The sequence below is a fragment of the Acipenser ruthenus genome, chromosome 4 (genome assembly GCF_902713425.1).
Source record: "Acipenser ruthenus chromosome 4, fAciRut3.2 maternal haplotype, whole genome shotgun sequence".
In the NCBI taxonomy this organism is placed as follows: Eukaryota; Metazoa; Chordata; class Actinopteri; order Acipenseriformes; family Acipenseridae; genus Acipenser; species Acipenser ruthenus.
In genome coordinates this window covers 56,307,798-56,331,672 of record NC_081192.1, presented here as the reverse complement: position 1 = coordinate 56,331,672, position 23,875 = coordinate 56,307,798, and the positions used below count along the sequence as shown (strand labels likewise).

Sequence of the window (23,875 nt, the reverse complement as noted above, 5' to 3'; positions counted from 1 at the left end):
ACTCGTATCCATCATTCAAATACTGTTTTACAAACTTTAAGAGACATTTTCCTAAGAGTGACTTTTTCCTTGGCCTGCGACCATTGAGACCTTCACCATGCAATACTTGACCTATGGTTGAAATGGAAACTCCAGTCCCACTTGCAGCCAATTCACTTTGAATGTCTTTTGCTATTAACCTTCCTCGCAATTCTTCTACTTGTTCTTGGTGAAAGAACCTTCGTTCTTCCAGACCGAGGGAGCGCTGTGGCAGTACCATGAGTCTTGTACTTCTTGATAATAGAAACAATAGTTGAAATTGGGATACTCAAATGCTTGGAAATCTTGTGTCCTTGTGGTTAATAGTGTGCAGGTGCAGGTGATCAAAGAACAGACAGACAATTGTAATCCAGGTGCAAAGGTTTATTTTTATTTCTTTTATGTCCAGTGCCTGATGGCAAAACAAACAGTAAATAATAATGCTGGTAAGTAATACAGGGGCGTGTATTACTTACTTTATAATCCCCTGGTTTGTCACGAAATAGTCCCATTATTGTATCCCCCACATTAAAACACAAAACACATACACAAGACTGTTTAGTGCGTGAATTAGTGATTGTGTTACAAATACAGTTTGTGATACGAGTGAAGTGCTGTTCCGGGTTTGTGCTGGCCTCTGGCAACAGCTCCAGAACGTGTTAGCTGTCTAGTGATTACAAGCAACAAATAGACAAAATAAAACAAACTCTCACGATGCCGATTCACAAAAAACACAGGTCCTTCCGGGTCACTTTTCATTAACTAAAACTATGGAACAGATTACGTCGCTTCGACCCCTGTTTATACCGTCACTCATGACCCCTTCTTAAACGATTGCAGCCACTCCTCCAATCTGCGGCTGCCACATCATTTCCCTTCCCAGTTGATGAGTTAGTGTACCGAAGCTCCTTTTCTAAATGACCGACTTTCCTTTAACCCTCAGAACGAAGTGTCAGGCCAAGTAGTCCAGGGTACTCTGTTCCCGTTACTTAGCGCCCTCACAGGTCGGGAAGGAGATTTACCACCAAGAATCATTGTCTTTCTGTCACAGTCCTTTTTGAATTACCCGACCCGAACTGGGTTTCTTTACTACCTGGGTTTGATTTATTAATTTGAGAATTTTAAGCAAAAAATTGTAGCAAATATGACAATGCAGTTGTAAGAGTGGGTCTCTGTCCAACAACATTAAAACCAGCTTTGCATTAGCGGCAAGTACACCTCAATAATAGTAACTAAATAGTAACCTTTATTTTTAAATAAATAAACAATAACTAAAGTATTGTGAGCAGTATACCCCAGAAAACCCTAAGAAACTACCCTAAGAAAATGCATACGCACTCCAAAATGCGTAGGTGCAAAGTACAAGTACAATATGAGAAAAACAATATGGATTCCATATTCATGTAAGACTGAAATATTTACGTTTCTTTATTCGTTTGGATTTGGAGGACTGCAGCTTTTAAGTTTGTTTTGGACTATTGTGTTTGCCAAAGAGAGACTGGTGAACAATAAAGTTAGAAAAACCGGATGTGACAAAATGGGATAAACAGCAAAAGCGAGAGAAAGAGCAGTAAGATATAGTCCTTGCATATACTTTTGTTTTGTGTAAACTACGCTGATTTCTGATTTGAGAAAATAAATAAAACCTCCATTATTGGAACCTGAATACAAGTACTACATTACATCAACAACAACAGCAACAGCAGCGGAATATGGCCAGTAGATGTCGCAAAGAATCCCGCAGCATGATGCATATTTACATAACTGTATTCAAACTGAGATTATTATTATTATTATTATTATTATTATTATTATTATTATTATTTCGATGTTTCAAGTACTGAAAAAGGTTACACAAGTCTACAGTAGAGAGTGACATTAGGACGGGACTCCTGTGGGGGCCGCTGGGCCTGCGGGACTCCCACGGTACGGGAATACATTTCTCTTTATGTTAGCGGGAAAGAATGGAAATAGAAATGAAACTAGCGGGAATGGGTGGGACCGGGAATAAAGAGTTTCAAATCTCACAGAAACGGATAGGAGCAGAACTGAAGGCTGCAGGAAGAGCAGTACAGTACCAAACTTTAGTTTGTCAGACAAGCTACAAGAACTTTAGATGTTGTAATATTAACCCTTTGCGGTCAATTTATTCAGTGCGTCTCAGGCGCGTCAGGTCCAATTTATTTTCACACACGCAGTTTAGACGCGCTGTTTAAAAGTATTTTTTTCACAGTAAAACAGATTTAAAAGGCACTGCATATCAACAGGACACTCAGTACTGCATTTCCAGCCACACCCCACCCCTTGTTCGCTGTATTTTTCACATACCTCTTCATAGTCGTGCATACTGATAAATCATCTCCTGACCACTCGTTTAATCACCAAACTCCTCAATAATGCAATCCAAGTCATTATTTTATTACTATAACATCTCAAAAAGCTCTGCAAATGTCTGATATTCTTTAAGTGCTAGATGCGGAAGCAGCTATCTTGTTTGTTTATGTCCGTGTTATCTATGTGATGCCGGGGCTATCTGTATTCATGAGATACGCCCGGTTTTTTCGGCTTCTCTTGGCTCCTATTGGTCTCACTTGGCCATTGAATGGTTTTCTCGGCTTTTTCCAGAGAAAAAACGACTAGAGACCTTTTTTTTATGTCTTTTTGATGATGTTGGACAGGGTCCGAAATTGGACCGGAAAGGGAAAATTGTAATGTCGGACCAGGTCTGACATAGGACCGCAAAGGGTTAAACCAGTAAATATTAGATGTTGTAAAATTGAACCAATCAAATGCGTACTCAGACTTCTGGGTATCCATATATTTACTAAGACAGACACTATAACTCTTGTATCAAGAACACTCATTTTAATTGACACCCCGCTAATCTAAGGTATAATTTATGTTTTTTGTAAATTACCGAATCAGTGATCCTGTTTTCTTAATACATGAACCTGACATTTAAATGCTGCAATCTAGTAAAGTTACAACCCCGCTAAGATATTAGTGGATTAGAAAAAAACTAAATGTCTAAGAGACAAAAATGGCAAAATCATAGACTAAGAAAAAACATAGCAAATATATTAAATGATTACTTTTCACAGGTTTTTACAAAGGAGGACACTGACAACTTGCCCCACATGTCGACATGTTCCTATCAAGTTTTAAATAACTTTAGCATAACAGAGGCAGAAGTGTAAAAGTGACTAGGAGCTCTTAAAATAAACAAATCCCCTGGGCCGGATGAGATCCTCCCAATAGTACTCAAAGAAATGAAAGAAGTTATTTATAAACCGCTAACCAAGATCATGCAACAGTCTCTTGACACAGGGGTTGTACCGACAGACTGGAAAATAGCAAACGTAATACCGATCCACAAAAAGGGAGATAAAACCGAACCAGGTAACTACAGACCAATAAGCCTGACTTCTATTATATGTAAACTTATGGAAACTATAATAAGATGTAAAATGGAAAATTACCTATATGGTAACAATATCCTGGGAGACAGTCAGCATGGTTTTAGGAAAGGAAGATCGTGTCTAACTAACCTGCTTGACTTTTTTGAGGATGCAACATTGGCAATTGACAATTGCAAAACATACGACATGGTTTATTTAGATTTCCAGAAAACTTTTGACAATGTTCTGCATAAAAGATTAATCCTCAAACTGAACGCAGTAGGGATTAAGGAGATGCATGCACATGGATTATGGAGTGGATAACATCTAGAAAACAAAGTACTGATTAGAGGATAAACCTCAAAATGGAGCGAGGTAACCAGTGGTGTACCACAGGGATCAGTATTAGGTCCTCTGCTATTCAATCTACATTAATGATTTAGATTCTCGTATAGTAAGCAAACTTGTTAAATTTGCAGATGACACAAAAATAGGAGGAGTGGCAAACACTGCTGCAGCAGCAAGGTAATTTCAAAATGATCTAGACAGCATTCAGAACTGAGCAGACACATGGCAAATTACGTTTAATAGAGAAAAGTGTAAAGTACTGAACGCAGGCAATAAAAATGTGCATTATAAATATCATATGGGAGATACTGAAATTGAAGAAGGAATCTATGAAAGACCTAGGAGTTTATGTTGACTCAGAAATGTCTTCATCTAGACAGACAATGTGGGGAAGCTATAAAAAAGGCCAACAAGGTGCTCGGATATATTGTGAGAAGTGTTGAATTTAAATCAAGGGAAGTAATGTTAACTTTACAATGTATTAGTAAGACCTCACCTAGAATATTGTGTTCAGTTCTGGTCACCTCGTTACAAAAAGAAGAGCAAAGAAGAGCAACCAGAATTATCCTGGGTTTAAAAGGCATGTCGTATGCAGACAGGCTAAAATAATTGAATCTGTTCAGTCTTAAACAAAATTAGACCACGCAGTGATTTGATTCAAGCTTTCAAAATTCTAAAAAGCATCGACAATGTCGACCAAAGGGACTTTTTCAACCTGAAAAAAGAAACAAGGACCAGGGGTCACAAATGGAGATTAGATAAAGGGGGATTCAGAACAGAAAATAGGAGGCATTTTTTTACACAAAGAATTGTGGGAGTCTGGAACCAACTCCCCAGTAATGTTGTTGAATCTGACACCCTGGGATCCTTCAAGAAGCTACTTGATGAGATTCTGGGATCAATAAGCTGCTAACAACCAAACGAGCAAGATGGGCTGTATGGCCTCCTCTCATTTGTAAACTTTCTTATGTTCTCATGTTGTTGATATATGTATAAAGAAAATAAAAAAATGTTTGTATTTATGAACTTGCAGTATATTTAAACACTCGCTCACCTTATTTCTCTGACATATTTATAACGAACAGTTCTCACACTATGCTACGCTAAGCAGTTTTAGTGGTTGTGCAAACCGCTGGAATCTAAAGTGGCTGGAATGCAGAAGTAACTATGATGACTGACCATAAAGAGGTTTTATAGTATAATAATCGATCGAAATTGTGCAGTTCTATTAATCGTTCGAAGTCTGTTTTGGTGTTTAATTTAATATTTGGAAATTAACCATATTTGACACTGGATATGGAGTGATTTCAGCTGTTGAATTGCAAGCTTGAATAAACGCAATAAAGAAAATCACAGAAAAAAAACAATACGCCATGTCTGTCAAGAGAGCGGCTGTCGTGGAAATTCTAATAAAAGGAAGAGAGACTGCGAGTTCCAAACACACAGGCCTTTATTTCTTAAGTTTGCAAACTGAAAACACTCCCAGCACACAGGGTGCTAGATAATCATCGAGCAGTGTTTCAACATACAGAGTTAGATCAGTTTCTTATATACCTTAAAACTGTCAGCAAGGCAGAGGGTTAGCCAATGATGATTCAGATATTAGCATATAAGAAAAAACAACTTATAACTATGCATACCTGGCATATAGCTAAGCAAGCAGATAACAGGATGGGTGGTTTGGGTGTACGTACAAAGAAACACATCTGGCTCATCCGGTTATCTTCACAGCCACAGCTGCAGTGTAGGCAACTTGCGGTTCCTTGTAACAAACTTTATCTTAGGCAAAGCATACAAGGTTATGCGAGCAAGGTTATAGGAGTGCAAAATGCCAGTACATTATGTCGAGCCAATTCTATTTTCTGTAACTTTGTCTCAACCTTATTCAGAAAATGGATTCAAACACACACAATAGTACAAGTTAAAGCGAGATTCACAAAGTTTAACATGTAGTGTAATATGAACAAAGTGACGACCCAACGTATCCCGCTTGCAGATTTTCCCCACTATCTTAACTCATCAGGTCATCTGCCATTTTGTTGAAAGGGTCATCATTTGAATCATTACACTGGTCATCATTAGTAAGCAGGGGCATGTTTAAAACAGTGTCAACAGTTTTAGTAATTAACTTTTTCACGCAGGTTATGATAAGCAAAAACAACAACAATATCACTACATCATATATAAACCAGTGAAACAACTTTGTTCCCCAGACTCTCAGTAGAGACTGGATCCAGGAAAAAGGATCCCAATCAGTGAGTATCCTGGGCATGCTCACTGACCAGTCTCTCTCGTAGTGTGGATAAATGTTGTACTACTTCAGTTAGATTTGTGTCTCCATCAGGTATGTATGTGCAGCAATGTCCACCTACCATGTGGCAAACACCTCCTTGCTCAGCTAATAACATGTCCAGTACCATTCGATTTTGCATCACCATGATTCTGATAGCCCTCATTTCAGGTTGCATCATTTGAAACCCCTCAGTGGTTAGGTTGGTCAATGTTTCCAATTCATATGCCACTTTGTCAATTTCGTGTGCATTTTGAGAAACCCCAAACAAAGGCAAGAGCGCACCTCCCAGCTTGTCCCATTTGGAGGACCTGCGTGAGTCTAAAGGAACATCATTAGGAGAGAAGAACTGGCTACGTTTATCTCTTCGTTTATGTACTTTGTGGGATTCATTAACCCTAAAGACTTTCATAGTAGTATTAAGAATAACAAAAGCACAACAACCAAACCAATGTTTAGGCAGGCTGACATATACTGCCTGTCCACATACCCAATAATGATTCATAAATGTCCCTGCTCCATTTTCGCTAGGTCCTAGATTAATGGGGAAAGCATATATGATTGTGCCGCCAAAATTGAGGGGTGCAGAGCCATGGCTTGTCAATATGTTTGTGGTAGACTGGTTCACATAATATACATTTGTTCTACAACGAGATAATCCCATATACTTCCCCTCAGTCAAGTTACCCCTGCACCAACAGAGAGTTTTATTCGTAAAAGGAACGGTTCGGGGAACAACTTGGGCCAACGACGTTTTTTGTTGATCTCCTACTAGTTTCTCACACCAGCTGGTATATAATGGTAGGGTACTATTATCATAGCAATCAACTGATACAGTTTTATCACATACATTTAAAGCACCTCTGAAAATATTTAGATTAATCTTCTGGCTGACATTCCCCACGCGCTCCATATGCTTTATGCATTCTGTTTGTCCAAAACTGCCCCCTCGGGTAACTGTGACTACAGCCATGGCTGGCCCAAGAGTGTTAGTAGGTACTTCTACTGGGTACAAGGGAAAAGGTTCCTCTGCTGAGTGAGTCATAAGGGAGCATATATAACAAGGTTCAGTAATGTTCAAAGTGTTCCGTACAGTATGGTTGAGCATTGCCCACCAACCGTTGTCTACATGTTTTCGATCATGTTCTGCACTCCATGTGTGCAATGTTCTTTTTGTTCTGAGTTCTGTGCGATTTTCAGCGTAGCTGTGGTTTGTAATATCTGGCTCTTTTTTATTATCTTTAAGTTCAGTTAATATGCTGCCAAGAAAAATAACAGTCAGGACTCCGGGGGTCCAAAGCTGACTGTCCCAAGGCCATCCGAGCCGTCTACGTTGTTCCAGGGGGCGATACATCTTCCTTCGGGCTATAGGGCACTTTTCTGCAATGGCTGGCGTGGACCCACGTTGATCGTTCAGCGACTTTAACCGCTGTCTGCGTTGTCAGGAGCACCTGGAACGGACTTGTCCAGCGTTGTTGATGCCAATGCTTCCAGTGGAGATCTTTGATGATCACCCAGTCCCCTGGCAGGAGCTTGTGGAGCGCCCCTTCCTTCGGTTCGGGTAGGGCAGCTTTTACCCTGGGAAAAATAGACTTCAGAACATTAAGAGAAGCACAATATTTTACCATTTCATCCTCACATCCCATTAGGGTGAGCCTATTTTGAGGAAAAGGTGTGTTCAGCATCCGCATTGGGCGTCCCGTTAATACTTCATAGGGTGCTAGCCCTGTAGTACTGTGCGTGCGTCCGCGCATGTACATCAGGGCCAATGGCAATACTGTAACCCAGGAGAGTCCTGTTTCAGCCATGAGCTTAGTTAGTTTAGTTTTTATTGTTTGGTTCGCTCTCTCCACCAAGCCTCAGCTTGCGGGGTGGTAGCTACAGTGTGTGCTTAAATCAATTTGTAGGCTTTCAGAAATACTACACTGTTCACAAAATGAGAACCATTGTCAGATGTCAATTTAGATGGCAGACCCCATCGGGGTATAATCTCTCTCATCAGGCTTTTTGCTACTGCCATAGCTGTGGCATGTCTGCAGGGGAATGCTTCAATCCATTTAGAAAAAGTGTCAATTATCACAAGGCAGTACTTGTAACCTTGGCAAGGTGTTAATTCAATAAAATCCATCATGACATGTTCGAAGGGGCCCTCAGGCCTCGGATGAGCTGATACGGACATGGGCGTGCTGCGGCCTACATTGTTGGTCATACAAATCACACATTTAGCACACAATTGGTTAGCATATGTAGAAAAACCTGGAGCAAACCAAAAATTGTTAACATTCACCACCCCTCCCTTTGACACATGGTCTTGGCCGTGTGCCAACTTAGCTACATAGGGGAAACATGAACGGGGAAGGGCAGGCAACCCAGTGGGTCCTCGCCAAATCTTATGAGTAGAATCATAAGAGCATTTGTTTTTCCACAGAGCTATCACGGCAGGACCCACACTGTGTTGTAAGTCAGCTACGTCCTGTAAAGAAAATATAGATTCAGTTAAGGCAGGTAATGACACCATTTGGAGCACAGGGGCCTGAGTTGATGCGGCCGCTGCTTTAGCAGCAGCATCTGCAACAGCATTCCCTTGAGAGACAGGATCAGAAGCGTCAGTGTGTGCCTGGCATTTACATACAGAAATGGCTTTTGACAGCAGAATAGCTTCCAACAAGTTGGCCACCAGTTTAGAGTGACATGTGGGCTTCCCCGTAGAAGTGAGAAAACCCCGCTGTTGCCAGAGGGTGCCAAAGTCGTGTACAACCCCGAAGGCGTAGCGACTATCAGTACAGATGGTAACAGTTTGACTTTGAGCCAAAATACAACCACGGGTTAGGGCGAACAGTTCTGCGGCCTGAGCAGAAAGGTTGCCAGGTAGTCTAGCGCTTTCTAGTACAGCAGTCGCAGTAGTTACTGCATACGCAACTAGAGGGTCACCCGCTGGAGAGCTCTGTGCCGAGCCATCAACAAACAATTCTAAATCAACATTCAATAGGGGCACATCAGTAAGATCGGGTCGTGGCTTGCAGACCTGTTCTACTAAGGCGGTGCAATCGTGAGGCTCTCATTCGGCTTCTGGAGGAAGAAGTGTAGCAAGGTTAAGCACAGTACAGCGTTTTAGCACAACATGTGACATGGTCATTAATACATTCTGGTAATGTAGTAGACGAGCTGGAGTCAGATGTGCTGTCTTGGCCTGTGAAATGAGAGCATGTACTGCATGAGGAACATGTACAGTTAGAGGGCACATTGCAACTAGGTCAGCACTAGCCAGCACAGCTTCAGTGGCGACGGCCACCGCTCTCAAGCAACAGACTAGCCCTCGGGCTATGTTATCAAGGCGCTCAGAGTAAAAAGCCACAGGACGTTGTTTTCCCCCATGCTCTTGTCAGTACTGCCGACATGAATCCTCCCTTTTCACAAACAAACCCAAGTCAGGGCGGAGAGGATAAGAGTTGTTTAAGTTTTTTGAGGGCAGTTAGTCCGTCAGGAGTCCAGTCAATTGTGTCTTTCATAGTCATCTTATGGCCATGTATCAAGTCAGCTAGGGGCTGTGTTACTTCAGCGTAATCTGGAATCCAAGCTCTACAGTAGCCAGCCATACCTAGCAACGTCATCATGTGTTTTTTTGTGGCAGACTGGGGCAGTGTCAGAATTGCAGTGACACGCTCCAGGCCCAATTTCCTGCCTTCTGGTGTAATATCGTGCAGCTTCTTTTTTGATACTTTATGGCCATTACGAGCTAGGTACTCTAAAAGAGCTCTTGTATCAGTTTAGCACGCGTGCTGAGTGTCAGAGCATAAAAGCAAATCATCCACATACTGTATGAGTTTGCTTCAACCAGGGGGAACAAAACCTTCCACATTCTGCGCCAAAGCGGCAGAAAAGACAGCTGGTGACTCGGTGAACCCTTGAGGCATAACTGTCCAGGTCCACCGTTTCCCCATAAAGGTGAAAGCAAACCAAAACTGTGAGTCCCTTGCAACAGGGATGCTAAAAAATGCATTTGCTAAATCAATGACAGTAAACCACTTCGCACTTGGGGGAACAGCTGACAAAACAGTAATTGGGTTTGGCACAATAGGGGCCCTTGCATGTATCGCGTCATTTACTAACCTGAGGTCTTGGACAAATCGCCATTCTCCCGAGGCTTTGCGGACCGGGAGAATCGGGGTGTTGCAAGGCGAGTCTGGGCAGGGCACGATATCTCCTCTAGAGACCAAAGACACATGCACAGGAGCAATGCCTTCCTGTGCTTCCTTGCTGAGAGGATACTGGGCGCGGCTAGGCCGGTGTGTGCTTTTTGGTGTGACTGTTAGTGGCTCTGCCCCTTTCATAAGGCCAATATCATACTTTTGCCCATAGAGAATCGGGGAGGCCGATCAGCAAGGGTGAAAACGTGCCTCCCAGTGCCTCTTCGGGGCGCATCTCGGTTCTCTGCCCCATGGATTCCCCGTTGGACAGGCGCGACCCAAAAGAAAGGAGCGCAAACAGCGCAAGCAGCGCAAGCACTGGGGGAGAATTTGAATTTGTCTTCACTTTGCCAGTCAGTCACCTGCAACACAGACTTAAGCCAAACGCCAGTATCTTTCCACTCTACATCATTGGTTTTTGCTACGCTTATATGTGGCACAGAGTCAGTTGTGTGGTAAAGTAAGACTGATCGCCATTTTAATGGCTGCATAATCTCTCGATAAAGGTGTGTACAGGGCAGTGCAATGTAAGGCATAAGGTGATATAAACCCAGTTTCATGACCCCAATGTTGTCGAGCCAATTTAAATGATTCCTCAATTTGTTCACCTCCGTTTTGTATATCCCATGAATAGAACCAACTACGGGTCTCAATCATTTGGGCCATCATCAAGGGACACGAGACGATAACTCCGCTTAGCTCACATTTAATTTCACAATTGAATTTACATAGTAGATCTCGTCCCGCTAGGTTGCAAGGGCAGCATTCAGAGAAAATAAACTGATGCATAAACGTTTTCCCTTCATATTGTACGGGTAAAGGCATCATCATTTTCTCCCTCAATACTACTCCCGAGGCTCCCACTGTTTTTACTGATTCATTTGATATCATTGGGTTGGGCATAGTTCTAGCATTTATGACAGACATTGCAGCACCAGTATCAATTAAGAATTCAAATGACTCACCATTCACAAAGAGATCAACGGTGGGGGCTTCTTGTGGTTTAGAAAAAGTTAGCACGTACTGCTTGTTCGCTGTTTTGGTGTCAGCTGTCCCTGCATCGTTTCATTCTGGTTTCGGTTTGTATAGTGATACTTGCGGTGGGGGAGCGCTCTGTCAGTTACTCCCGTTGGTTTGTTGTTGTTGCTGCTGTCTCTGACAATCTCTAGCAAAATGTCCTTCCTGGCCACAATTATAGCAACTAGTGTCTTTATCCTGGTTCTGGAAGTTTCTGTTGCCACCACCTCCGCTTCCCCCTCCTCGACCCCTCCTTCCACGCCCGCCCCGTCCGCGTTGGTATCCGCCTCGGGTTGGTCCTTCGCCCTGATAATAAGCCAGCTGAGCTGCTTGCAATATGACTCCTCCTTTTTCGGCTTTTGTCTTTTGGTTGCTCTCTTGCTTCTGTTGTTGTCTTTCAGCATGCTTGCAATGTTCGATAACCTGAATGAGGGGAGCCGTCTCCCATCCAATGCATTTCATCCGTACCTGTTTATTCAGGGCAGGTATGAGTCAGTTTACTATGGCTGCTTTTAGAAGACTGTTGTATTCATCGGTGCCTAGTCGGAGTCCGCTGTGTTTGCGGAAGCACGTCTCCAATCTTTGTCTATATTCCTCTAGAGACTCTTTGGAGTGCTGTATGCAGCTATGTATAGCATCCCAATCGGTCTTAGCAGGGTATTGCTGTTTCAATCTGTCCAGCAACTGTTCAAACTGCGGTTGATATTCTCCATCCCCCGCCGGTTTCCACATCAGATTTTCGTCAAAGGTGTTTTAGATATCCTCCCAGCGAAGCTTTAATTTGCATCGCATAATGTGCCCTATTTCGGCGGCAGAGGGTTTGTATTGGCGCACAAGACGGGTCATCTGCTCACTGAACTGAACTGCATCCTTAGTTGGGTCAGGCAAGTCTTTAGCAATGTCTTTAATCTCATCTTGTCTCCAGGTGCGCTGAATCAGGACCTCTGGCAGCCAGTCTTCATGTCCCGGTTGTCCTTCTGCCGGTCTTGGCTGTGGATTTGGGTATGCTGTCAGGGGGGCCATGATAATGGCGTTGTTCGGATTGCCTTTTGGTCCCAACCGTGTAGTGAGCGTGCTGGGAGATCCTGATGTCTCGGGGGATTCTGGCGATGGTAAGGAGCTCAGTCCAGGGGGCGACCAAGGGGACCAAATCCATCGGGAACCACCCTGGAAACCAGTCGGGTTGCTTGGGGTGGATGTCAGAGGCGGAGGTGCGGGCAGCGGACTCTCTGCTGCGGGCGGAGGCTGTTGATGGACCTGGACGGGCCGGTCGGGCTGAGGAGCAGGGGCTGTGGGAACAGGAACACAATACGGGGGGGACAGTCCCTTTCCTCATCGTAATCTCTATTTCTCCGTTTTTTTTTCTCTTCCTCAGTACTATCTTTCTGACTTGCTTTTACCATTATGCCTTTAGCCTGCAATGCTGTTTGTCGTTCAGCTTCTCGTTCCCATTTCCTATAACTATCCCAGTCAACTTTAGTTTTCTTTTTCTCTTTCTTTGTCTTCAAAAACTCTTCTAACCTTTCCCCTACATTCTTGTAATTTTCTTTCACTCAGGGTCCCTTTTAATGGGAAATCAGCTATTTTATGCCACAGAACAACCTGGTCTACAACACCGCGACCCCATTTATCAGCCATCGTTCGTCCCGGTCCAACCAACCTCCTTTTTACTATTACTTGACCCCATTGTAATCAAACCCACGCGCGCACACACACACACACAATTATTAGATAACACTCGTTCACTCACTCATTCACATGGTTATCTGTCATCCACACTATATCACTGCCTATTTTTATTTGCACCACCTGCACAGAAAAATGACTTTTCTTAATTGACCACTAGTAGTATGACTTTTTAAAACTGCATTTAATTTTTTCGATTTGTTATTTTTGGTTCAATATTTGGTATTTCATACAATGTCTTTTTAACTAGTTTCATTTGTAATTACTTATTAGTATTATTCATAGATCAGTCGAATCACTTGATTTACCTGTTTCCGGATCAGGATTTCTATGTCTTTTAGACAACAAAGTTCCCAGAACTTTTCTGCGCAGCCCGTTCCCAGAGCGGGTTTTATCAGGTTCCCAGAACCTGAACCACGTGGTCTATCTTATTTTTGTCCTCTAGACAATAGAATTCCCAGAACTCTTTCTGCACAGCCCGTTCCCAGAGCGGGGTTTATCAGGTTCCCAGAATCTTACCAATTGGTCTATTTTATGCATGAGGAAAACCAGTCACACCCTTTGTCTTTGTTCGGGATGGCGTATCCGTCCACTGATACTCCCAGCCGGGTTCAAGGCGGGTCCTTCTCCGATATTATTTCAGAGTGTGGTTCCCTGAGCCACTCCTAAGCAGCCCCTGTCGACGGTTAACCTCGAAGTCCCCGGGAACAATCAGCAAAAGGAGCTAGCATCCTGGTCACCAAGAATTGTCGTGGAAATTCAAATAAAAGGAAGAGAGACTGCGAGTTCCAAACACACAGGCCTTTATTTCTTAAGTTTTCAAACTGAAAACACTCCCAACACACAGGGTGCTAGATAATCATCGAGCAGTGTTTCAACATACAGAGTTAGATCAGTTTCTTATATACCTTAAAACTGTCAACAAGGCAGAGGGTTAGCCAGTGATGATTCAGATATTAGCATATAAGAAAAAACAACTTATAACTATGCATACCTGGCATATAGCTAAGCAAGCAGATAACAGGATGGGTGGTTTGGGTGTACGTACAAAGAAACACGTCTGGCTCATCCTGTTATCTTCACAGCCACAGCTGCAGTGTAGGCAACTTGCGGTTCCTTGTAACAAACTTTATCTTAGGCAAAGCATACAAGGTTATGCGAGCAAGGTTATAGGAGTTCAAAAGGCCAGTACATTGTCGAGCCAATTCTATTTTTGGTAACATTTCTATTACACGGTGCCTTCGTGAATCGGCATAAGAACATAAGAAAGTTCACCGCGTAGTCTTCTTTGTTCAAGACTGAATAGATTAAATTCTTTTAGCCTGTCTGCATACAACATGCCTTTTAAACCCGGGATAATTCTGGTTGCTCTTTGCACTCTTTCTAGATCAGCAATATCCTTTTTGTAACGAGGTGACCAGAACTGAACACAATATTCTAGATGAGGTCTTACTAATGCATTGTAAAGTTTTTAACATTACTTCCCTTGATTTAAATTCAACACTTCTCACAAAATATCCAAGCATCTTGTTGGCCTTTTTTATAGCCTCCCCACATTGTCTAAATGAAGAAGACAATTCTGAGTCAACATAAACTCCTAGGTCTTTTTCATAGTTTCCATAATTTCAGTATCTCCCATATGATATTTATAATGCACATTTTTATTGCCTGCATGCAATACTTTACACTTTTCTCTATTAAATGTCATTTGCCATGTGTCTGCCCAGTTCTGAATGCTGTCTAGATCTTTTTGAATGAACTTTGCTGCTGCAACAGTGTTTGCCACTCCTCCTATTCGTAAATTTAACGAGTTTGCTTACTATACCAGAATCTAAATCATTAATGTAGATTAGGAATAGCAGAGGACCGAATACTGATCCCTGTGGTACACCACTGGTTACCTTGCTCCATTTTGAGGTTTCTCCTCTAATGAGTACTTTCTGTTTTCTACCTGTTAACCACTGCTTAATCCATGTGCTTGCATTTTCTTCATGTAAATGTGCTTTATTTTGCTCTTATCTGCCCCTATTTTACTGCATTTAATCCTGTACTTCAGAATACTATAATCTGCCAAGTGCTTAACCTGTAGTACTTTGTATTTAATCATATCCTGATGTAACTATCACTATTTAATCATACCCTGATGTAACTATCACTATTATCTGCTGTATTATTGAATTGTGGTTGTCACACTTATACTTTGCTTGAACAAAAGTTATTGTATTTCTTGCTCTTATTGTATTACTTGTATTGTAACACTTGAAATGTATTTGCTTACGATTGTAAGTCGCCCTGGATAAGGGCGTCTGCTAAGAAATAAATAATAATAATAATAATTTCCTTTCCACTGTAATTAAGTTACATGAGTTATTAGGCTTCCAAGCCGTAGGCTGGGAAAGCCTATTGTTTTTGTTAGGATTATTATTATTTTTTTTTTCTGCCAAAACGTACTCAAAAACTCACAAAATTTGGTACACTGGCAGATGCCTATGGAGGATAGTCGGTGATATTCAGCAAATTTGTGCAAGTTACATGGTTTGGCAGCCATATTAGATTTTGCGGAATTTGTTAAAACGCCTATGTATCGGAAACCACTTACTGCAGAGTTCTGAAAATTGCTATACATGTTGGGGGTTAGTCCATGATTAAGTATTGTTTAATATGAAGTTGATTGATTATGTGGTTTGGCAACCACATTGATTAATGACATAAAATTACCATAAAAATGTAAAATCATCAAAATTCAAACATCATCTTCTCTGAAACCGCTTATCCGATTGAAACAAAAATTGGAATAAAACATCTCAGTATGGTCATCTGTTACGCTTGTTCAAGGGAAGTTGCTACTGTTAAAATCTTGGCGTCCACGCCGCATGACATCATCAACATACGCAACTGGCTATACAACTGCCTATAACTTCTTATCGGCTGCACCAAAACGCACAAAATTTGACACGGATGTAGAGGACTATGGGATATTGTGCCATGGTCAATATGGCGGCCTTTGGTCACATGGTGTGACAGCCATCTTGGATTTAATGAAAAGTTTGGACAATGTTCAAAAGTCTTTTTCTCATGAACAGTAAATAGTACAGCTGTGAAATTTTGCACATAGTGCGCTCATGTCCACGATTGATTGTACTTAAGGAAAAATGGATCAGTCACATGGAGTGGCAGCTATGTTGGATTTTGCGTAAAACACTTAAAAACAACTGCTCATGAGCCATTTGGCTGATTGACATAAATCTTGGGTATACGTTATCTTTGTACTGTCCTCTAAAAAAGATCAGGAAAAGTTCCTACATCAATAAACATGACCACCATGAGCCAATCAATATGGGTGACATGCCAGGTTTGCCAATTTTTCACCCTGAAATGACACATTCCCACCACTGGGGACAGCTGTTAACATGGAAAAGTCTGCAAGGTATAGAAAGAATATAGCAAGGTGTAGAAAAAAGTATGTTTGTAATTTATTAGATGTGGCTTTTGTTGTTTTACAAAACTGGTGTGTTTATATGAGCACTATAGGTAATGCAAGTAGTGTAATGTGTAATACATAAATAGTTTTATATAGTATGGTTAAGTTCTGCTAAAGGTCAAATTTAAAGCTGGCTGTAAAACTTTCCATAATTTCTTATTGACTGCAGATTGTTGTTATATAGATGCAGAGTTCTGATTGAAGCCAAAATGATCATAATTGATCCAAGTATGATTATCTTTTATGATTTTTCAAGGGAAGTTGCTACAGTACAAAACATGGCTGCTGTGGGCCAGTGAGAGTTCAGCATTGATCATCTAACCAGTGATTACAATATTTTGGCCAAAATTGACAGTCGGCTGTGTCCAAAATGATTTGTGATAACATTTCATCTATAACAACCAATGCGCTTAAATGTCACGCTAACTGCTTGGAAGCCGTAAAGTTGCTTGCAACACTAGTTAAAACTGCTCTTGTTAAACACCAGTGAAATATTCCTGCTTCAAGAAATATTTTTTCTATACCTTGCTGACTTTTCCATGTTAACAGCTGTCCCTACTGGTGGGAATGTGTCATTTCAAGGTGAAATATGGGCAAAACTGGCATGCCACCCATATTGATTGGCTCATGGCAGCCATGTTTGTTCATGTAGGAACTTTTCCTGACTAACTTATTTTAACTTTTTGGAATCACTGGTTAGATGCTCAATGCTGAAATGTCATTGGCCCACAGCAGCCATGTTTTGTACTGTAGCAACTTCCCTTGAACATCCGTAAAAGATAATCATACTTGGATCATTTATGCTCATTTTGGCTTCAATCAGAACTCTGCATGTTTATATAACAACTATCTGCAGTCAATAAGAAATTATGAGAAGTTTTACAGCCAGCTTTAAATTTGACCTTTAGCAGAACTTAACCATACTATATAAACCTATTTATGCATTACACATTACACTACTTGCATTACCTGTAGTGCTCATATAAACACACCAGTTGTAAAACAACAACACTTCTAATAAATTACAAACATACAAACTTTGCAATTCTGTTCAAGCCACAGCAAATCAAAACCAATTTATATCAATACACATCCTATATTAAATAATAAAACATAAACACTTTATATATTACTGTTACAATTGTATTTCATAGAGCAAGCGATTCTGAAGAGTTTTGTGGATACATTTTGTTACCTAAAATGACCTATATTATTAAAAGTCAGTCAATAGAAATCACTCAAGCGTACAGGTGAAAAATGTGGACGTGAAATGTGTATGTTTTCATCTGCGGTTCACGTTGAGCTGCTAAACAGCGATTAAACAATTATACACAGTGTTTTAGAGAATATTTATAGTAAAATGTTTTTTGGGAGGATTCGCTGTGAATAGCCGTGCGGTCTTCTATACAATTGAATTTGATAGAGCAAGCGAATGTGAGCATGTGTGCAGTTGTGTGAAGCCAGCATATCCACGAGGATATTTTAAGTCAGCAACCAACATTACGCAAGTATTACAAACCGCATACAACTTTTGTCTCAAGACTTTGAATTTTGCCATTAGGTTTTTTTTTTTTTCCCCCGTGTGGATGCAGCTGCAACAGTTCTTAAAATAATGTTTTCTTAGTTTACAGTATGTGTCTTTGTATAGTGGACTGTGTGTACATGTGAATTAATATAATCCTTTCCACTGTAATTAAGTTACATGAGTTAGTAAAACTGTTCTTGTTAAACACCAGGAAAAAATTGCCGTTTTAAGAAGTCTTTTTTCTATAGCTTGTTGACTGTACCATGTTAACAGCTGTCCCCAGTGGTGGGAATGTGTCATTTCAGGGTGAAATATTTGCAAAACTGGCATGTCACCCATATTGATTTGCTCATGGCAGTCATGTTTGTTGATGTAGGAACTTTTTCCTGACTAATTTTTTTAGAGGACAGTACAAAGATAACGTATAACCAAGATTCACATCAATCGGCCAAAGGGCTCACGAGGAGTTGTTGTTTAAGCGTTTCACTCAAAATCCAACATAGCTGCCACACCATGTGACCGATCCATTTTTCCTTAAGTAGAATCAATCGTGGACATGAGCGCACTATGTACAAATTTTGTCAGCTGTACTATTTACTGTTCATGAGAAGAAGACATTTGAAAATTTCCCAAACTTTTCATTAAATCCAAGATGGCTGCCACACCATGTGCCCAAAGGCAGCCATACTGACCACGGCACAACATCCAATAGTCCTCAACATCCTTGTCAAATTTTGTGCGTTTTGGTGCAGCCGATAAGTTATAAGCACTTTTATAGCCTGTTGCGTATGTTGATGATGTCATGCAGCATGGACGCCATGATTTTCACAGTAGCAACTTACCTTGAACAAGCGTAACAGATGACCATACTGAGGTGTTTTATTCCAATTTTTGTTTCAATCGGATAAGCGGTTTCAAAGAAGATGTTTGAATTTTGATGATTTGATATTTTATGGTAATTTTATGTCATTAATCAATGTGGTTGCCAAACCACAGAACCAATCAACTTCATATTAACAATACTTAATCATGGACTAACCCCCAACATGTATAGCAATTTTCAGAACTCTGCAGTAAGTGGTTACGATACATAGGCGTTTTAACAAATTCCGCAAAATCCAATATGGCTGCCGAACCATGTGACTTGCTCAAATTTGCTGAATATCACCGACTATCCCCTATAGGCATCTACCGGTGTACCGAATTTCTTGAGTTTTTGAGCATGTTTTGGCAGAAAAAAAAAAATAATACCCTCTGGAAAGGGTTACAAAGCCATTTCTAAGGCTCTGGGGCTCCACCGAAAGTTTGGGACAGTAGAGAATCTTCCCAGGAATGGCCGTCCTGCCAAAATCTCTCCAAGAGCAAGGCACAAAATCGTCCAGGAAGTCACAAAGAACCCTAGAACAACATCCAGGGATCTGCAGACCTCTCTCGCCTCGGCTAAGGTCAGTGTTCATGACTCCACCATCAGAAAGACACTGGGCAAAAATGGGATCCATGGCAGAGTAGCAAGGCGGAAATTGCTCACTAAAAAGAACATGAATGCTCGTCTCAAGTTTGCCAAAAAGTACCTGGATGATCTTCAAGAGTTCTGGAACAATGTTCTATGGACAGATGAGTCAAAAGTGGAACTTTTTGGCCGACATGGGCCCCGTTATGTCTGCAAAAACCAAACCCTGCATTCCACAGTAAGAACCTCATACCAACAGTCAAGCATGGTGGTCGTAGTGTCATGGTTTGGGGATGCTTTGCTGCATCAGGACCTGGACATCTTGCCATCATTGAAGGAACCATGAATTCTGCTCTGTATCAGACAATTCTACAGGAGAATGTCAGGCCATCCGTCCGTGAGCTGAAGCTGAAGTGCAGCTGGGTCATGCAGCAAGACAATGATCCGAAACACACAAGCAAGTCTACATCAGAATGGTTGAAATGAAGAACAACAAGACATTTAACCCTTTGCGGTCCATTGTCAGACTGGATCCGACATTGCAATTATTCCTCAGAGGTCCTTTGTCGGACTGGGTCCGACATCATTATAGCAACGCAATAAATGGGTGTTTAGTCGTTTTTTCTCTGGAAAAAGCCGAGAAAACCATTCAATTGCCGAGTGGGAGTGACAGGAGCCGAGACAAGTCGAAAAAAATAAAATAAAAAAAAATAGGTGTATCTCATGAATAGTCATACATGGTATAATGTATCAGATAACGGGGCGGTCATAGTAAACAAGCTGGCTGAGTGCGTCAGCGCACAGAGACTATCATGGACATTTGCAGAGCTTTTTTCAGATGTTATAGTAAGAAAATAATGACTTGGATCGCATTATTGAGGTGATATAACGAGTGATCCGGAGATGATCGATCGGTATGTACGACTATTATTATTATTATTATTATTATTATTATTATTATTATTTATTTCTTACATAGGTGAACGCTATAGCAAACGAAAGGGTGGGGCGGGGCTGGAGATGCCTAGTGAGTGCTTTGTTGATATGCAGGGCCATTTAAACCCGTTTGACTGTGAAAAAAAATACTTTTAAACAGCGCGTATAAAATTAACTGCGCGTGTGAAAATTAATTAGACCTGGCGTGCCTGACGCGCAATTAATAAATGGACTGCAAAGGGTTAAAGTTTTGGAATGGCCTAGTCAAAGTCTAGACCTGAAACGAGCAGTTCAGGCTCGAAAACCCACAAATGTCACTGAGTTGAAGCAGTTCTGCATGGAGGAGTGGGACAAAATTCCTTCACGGCACTGTGAGAGACTAATCAATAACTACAGGAAGCATTTGGTTGCAGTTATTGCTGCTAAAGGTGGTGTAACCAGTTATTGAGTCTAAGGGGGCAATTACTTTTTCACATGGGGGTATTGGGTGTTGCATAACTTTCTTTAATAAATAAGTGAAATATGTATCAAATTTTTGTGTTATTTGTTCACTCAGGGTCCCTTTTTATCTAATATTAGGTTTTGGTTGAAGATCTGATAACATTCAGTGTCAAAAATATGCAAAAATGCAGAAAATCAGACGGGCAAATACTTTTTCACGGCACTGTATAGTGCTCATATAAACACACCGGTTTTGTAAAACAACAAAAGTCACATCTAATAAATTACAAACATACAAACCTTGCAATTCTGTTCAATCCACAACAAATCAAAACCAATTTATATCAACACACATCCTCAGTGCTTAATTTGTAAATCGGGAGGTCCCGGAACACAGAGTGAGCGCGAGAGGGGGGGTGTTCCAGGGGGCTCTGAGGTACCGGAACGCATGAGAAAAAAAGTGACAAACACAATGTAGCCAGACAATGTAACTATAACCTGTGTTAAGGTGTCTTTAATCTTGGCTACAATGCTTGTTGTCGCTAATTGGGCTTTGGTTCGGGCCTGTTCAAAAACCTTTGTTGAGGACTCTTTGTTGTTTTTTTACGTCAGAGGCAGAGGACGTTACTGTACATTCCACCCACTCTTTTGCTAGTTTCATCCCTCCAGTCTTTTCCGGACACATGCTCCCTATCTTTTTGCATGTTGTACAGCCCAGCTTTGAATTTTGCATTACAAGCCAGGGGTTATAAGTTTGCTTTTTCTTGAACTGAGCCTAACTGCACCTGCTCCGGGCACTTCGTCGGTGGCTGCACTGTCCTCCTAGTGATGTGTAGTTCGCGAACAAATCGTTCTTTTTGAATGACTCACTAAGGTGAACGATGGGAATCGGATCAGAGTCCCCATTGAATCGGTTCTTTTGATTCACCCTATGAACAAGCTGCGTGGCGCACAGAAGTCGAGTTACCAGTCTATCAAAAGTCATGAAGTGATTCTTTACCTCTCGAGTCTGGCTGATTTGTTCGTTGTAACAAGGAAACCGGGTTGTCTCTCAGCTCGTTGAGTGTTATGAAACTGAAGACCGTATGTGCCATGTTGGATCCAAATTCCCGCTTACTTAGTGCAAGATAAGAACTCTGTGTGAGCCAAAATGGCGTCAGTTACATCCACAGACCATAGCTATGTATCTATGATCCAGACGGTGTGTACTTTCTAGAGTGCTGCTTCACGCTGTCAGAAACTCAGATTACAAGTTTGTGCACCAGAATTATTATTTTTCTTACAGTTCTTCTTAGTTTACTATGTACGTAACCTTGTGTAAGTCTGCCACATAGGCTACTAGTTGTAGCCTATGTGTTTGTTATTTTTTATACACATTACAAAATTAATCATATCTATAATTAACTATTTTGCACAAATTATGAGTAATACTTCTAAGTCATCTTGAGTAAAGTCAGACAAATTACTAAATAATATTAATAATAATAATAATAATTGAGAGATACACCTTATTTCCAAAATAAATAAATACAAACATCTACTGGTATTGTAACGTTATTGTACCCAAGCCTTAATTATATAACTTGTGATGACATATTTGACCTTGAGGAATGAATGTATTTTATACATGTCAATTTACAACTACGGTTAAATATTTTATAATTTAATAATGACGGCGATTCACCTTAGTCCACAAGGTGACACGTAGTATCAGCTACGATAGAACAACCTTTTAGGAGGATATTGCATATGCACGACGTTCTTAAACGTCTATTATATTTTACACGCACATTAAATATACATTTTCTAAATGTTATTTTACTGTGTTAAATACTAAATATATACACATTTAAACTTGATCACATGACTAATCCCAAAGGTTTACTGGATAGAAGAGGAATTGGGCAAACAGTGTTTTGCTATGTGCTGAATAAATACCACGGATTAGTTCCACAAATACCACTCGTTCGAGCCTCTCTTGTTGTTGTAAAAAACAATGGGTGACTCCAAATGTATAGAAAAAAACACGTAAGAAATGCAATTGACTTTTTTTTTTTAAAAGATTAAATTAAATTAGATTGATACTGATGGCTAAACAATGCTAATGGTTCAAACTGTTATGTTATCTCCACGATTCTAAATATATATTATTTTTTGTCAAACTATATTTAATTTAATGTTTATGAACCCAGTCAACCAAATATAGATTCTCCCTAGCTTTTGTGATGTGCAGTTTGTGAACGACTCGTTCTTTCCGGTTCAAATAAACCTACGTAAACAGTCTTAATGCGGTCTACATTGATTGGTTTTGTGTCATTGAATCAGTGAATCAAATGAACGAAATGAATCGATTCACCAAACTGAACTGAATCAAATGAATCGAGTCACTAAAAAGAATCGAACTGCCCATCCACTAGTCCTCCCCAACCCCGTCCCCCTCTCCCGCCGAGTCTGACTCACTAGTAGGCTTATCCCATAACCTCTATGTACAAATAAGAGAGCAGGTCTGGAATCGGTGTGGCTGGATAGGATGCGCTTTTACGGGGGACGGGAGAAATAACGAGAAGGCAGAGGCAACTTTAACTCTGATCACTTTTATCAGAATGTTTACAGTGCAAACAGTGGAAAAAAAAAAATAATCATGCCGCGAGAGGTACCGGATCCGGGCAGATTAGGTGCCGGAACGAAAAAAGTCAAATCTGAGAGGTGCCGGATCCTGTTCCGGCAGGATCCGGCTCAAATTAAGCACTGCACATCCTATATTAAATAATAAAACATAAAAATTTTATATAAATAGTGAGTATTTCAAAATTACTATGTGTGAAAATCATACATGCACAACACACTGAGCTACTTCAGTATAAAGTTTGCCAGGGACAGTATTTAATATAGGGTAAAGCAGGTTTAAGAAAGAGCTGAAGTTAATATTCCAATATAAAAGTAGTATTACTGAACGGGTTTTATGTAACTTTAACTAGGCGGGCAGTATATAATACCAAATTAGTTGTGGGTTTTAAGAAATTACTACAGTTAAATGGTTTAACTAAAAAGTATTCACAAGTCAATTACCATACATATAAAACAAAGAGGAGGGAGAG

At 40.7% G+C, this 23,875-nt stretch overlaps 1 protein-coding gene across 2 annotated transcripts in view; it reads left to right on the top strand.

The window, feature by feature from the left end:
• Nucleotides 1–23,875, top strand: part of LOC117400553 (protein spire homolog 1) — a 267,989-nt gene that overhangs the window by 25,360 nt on the left and 218,754 nt on the right. The window lies entirely within an intron of this gene.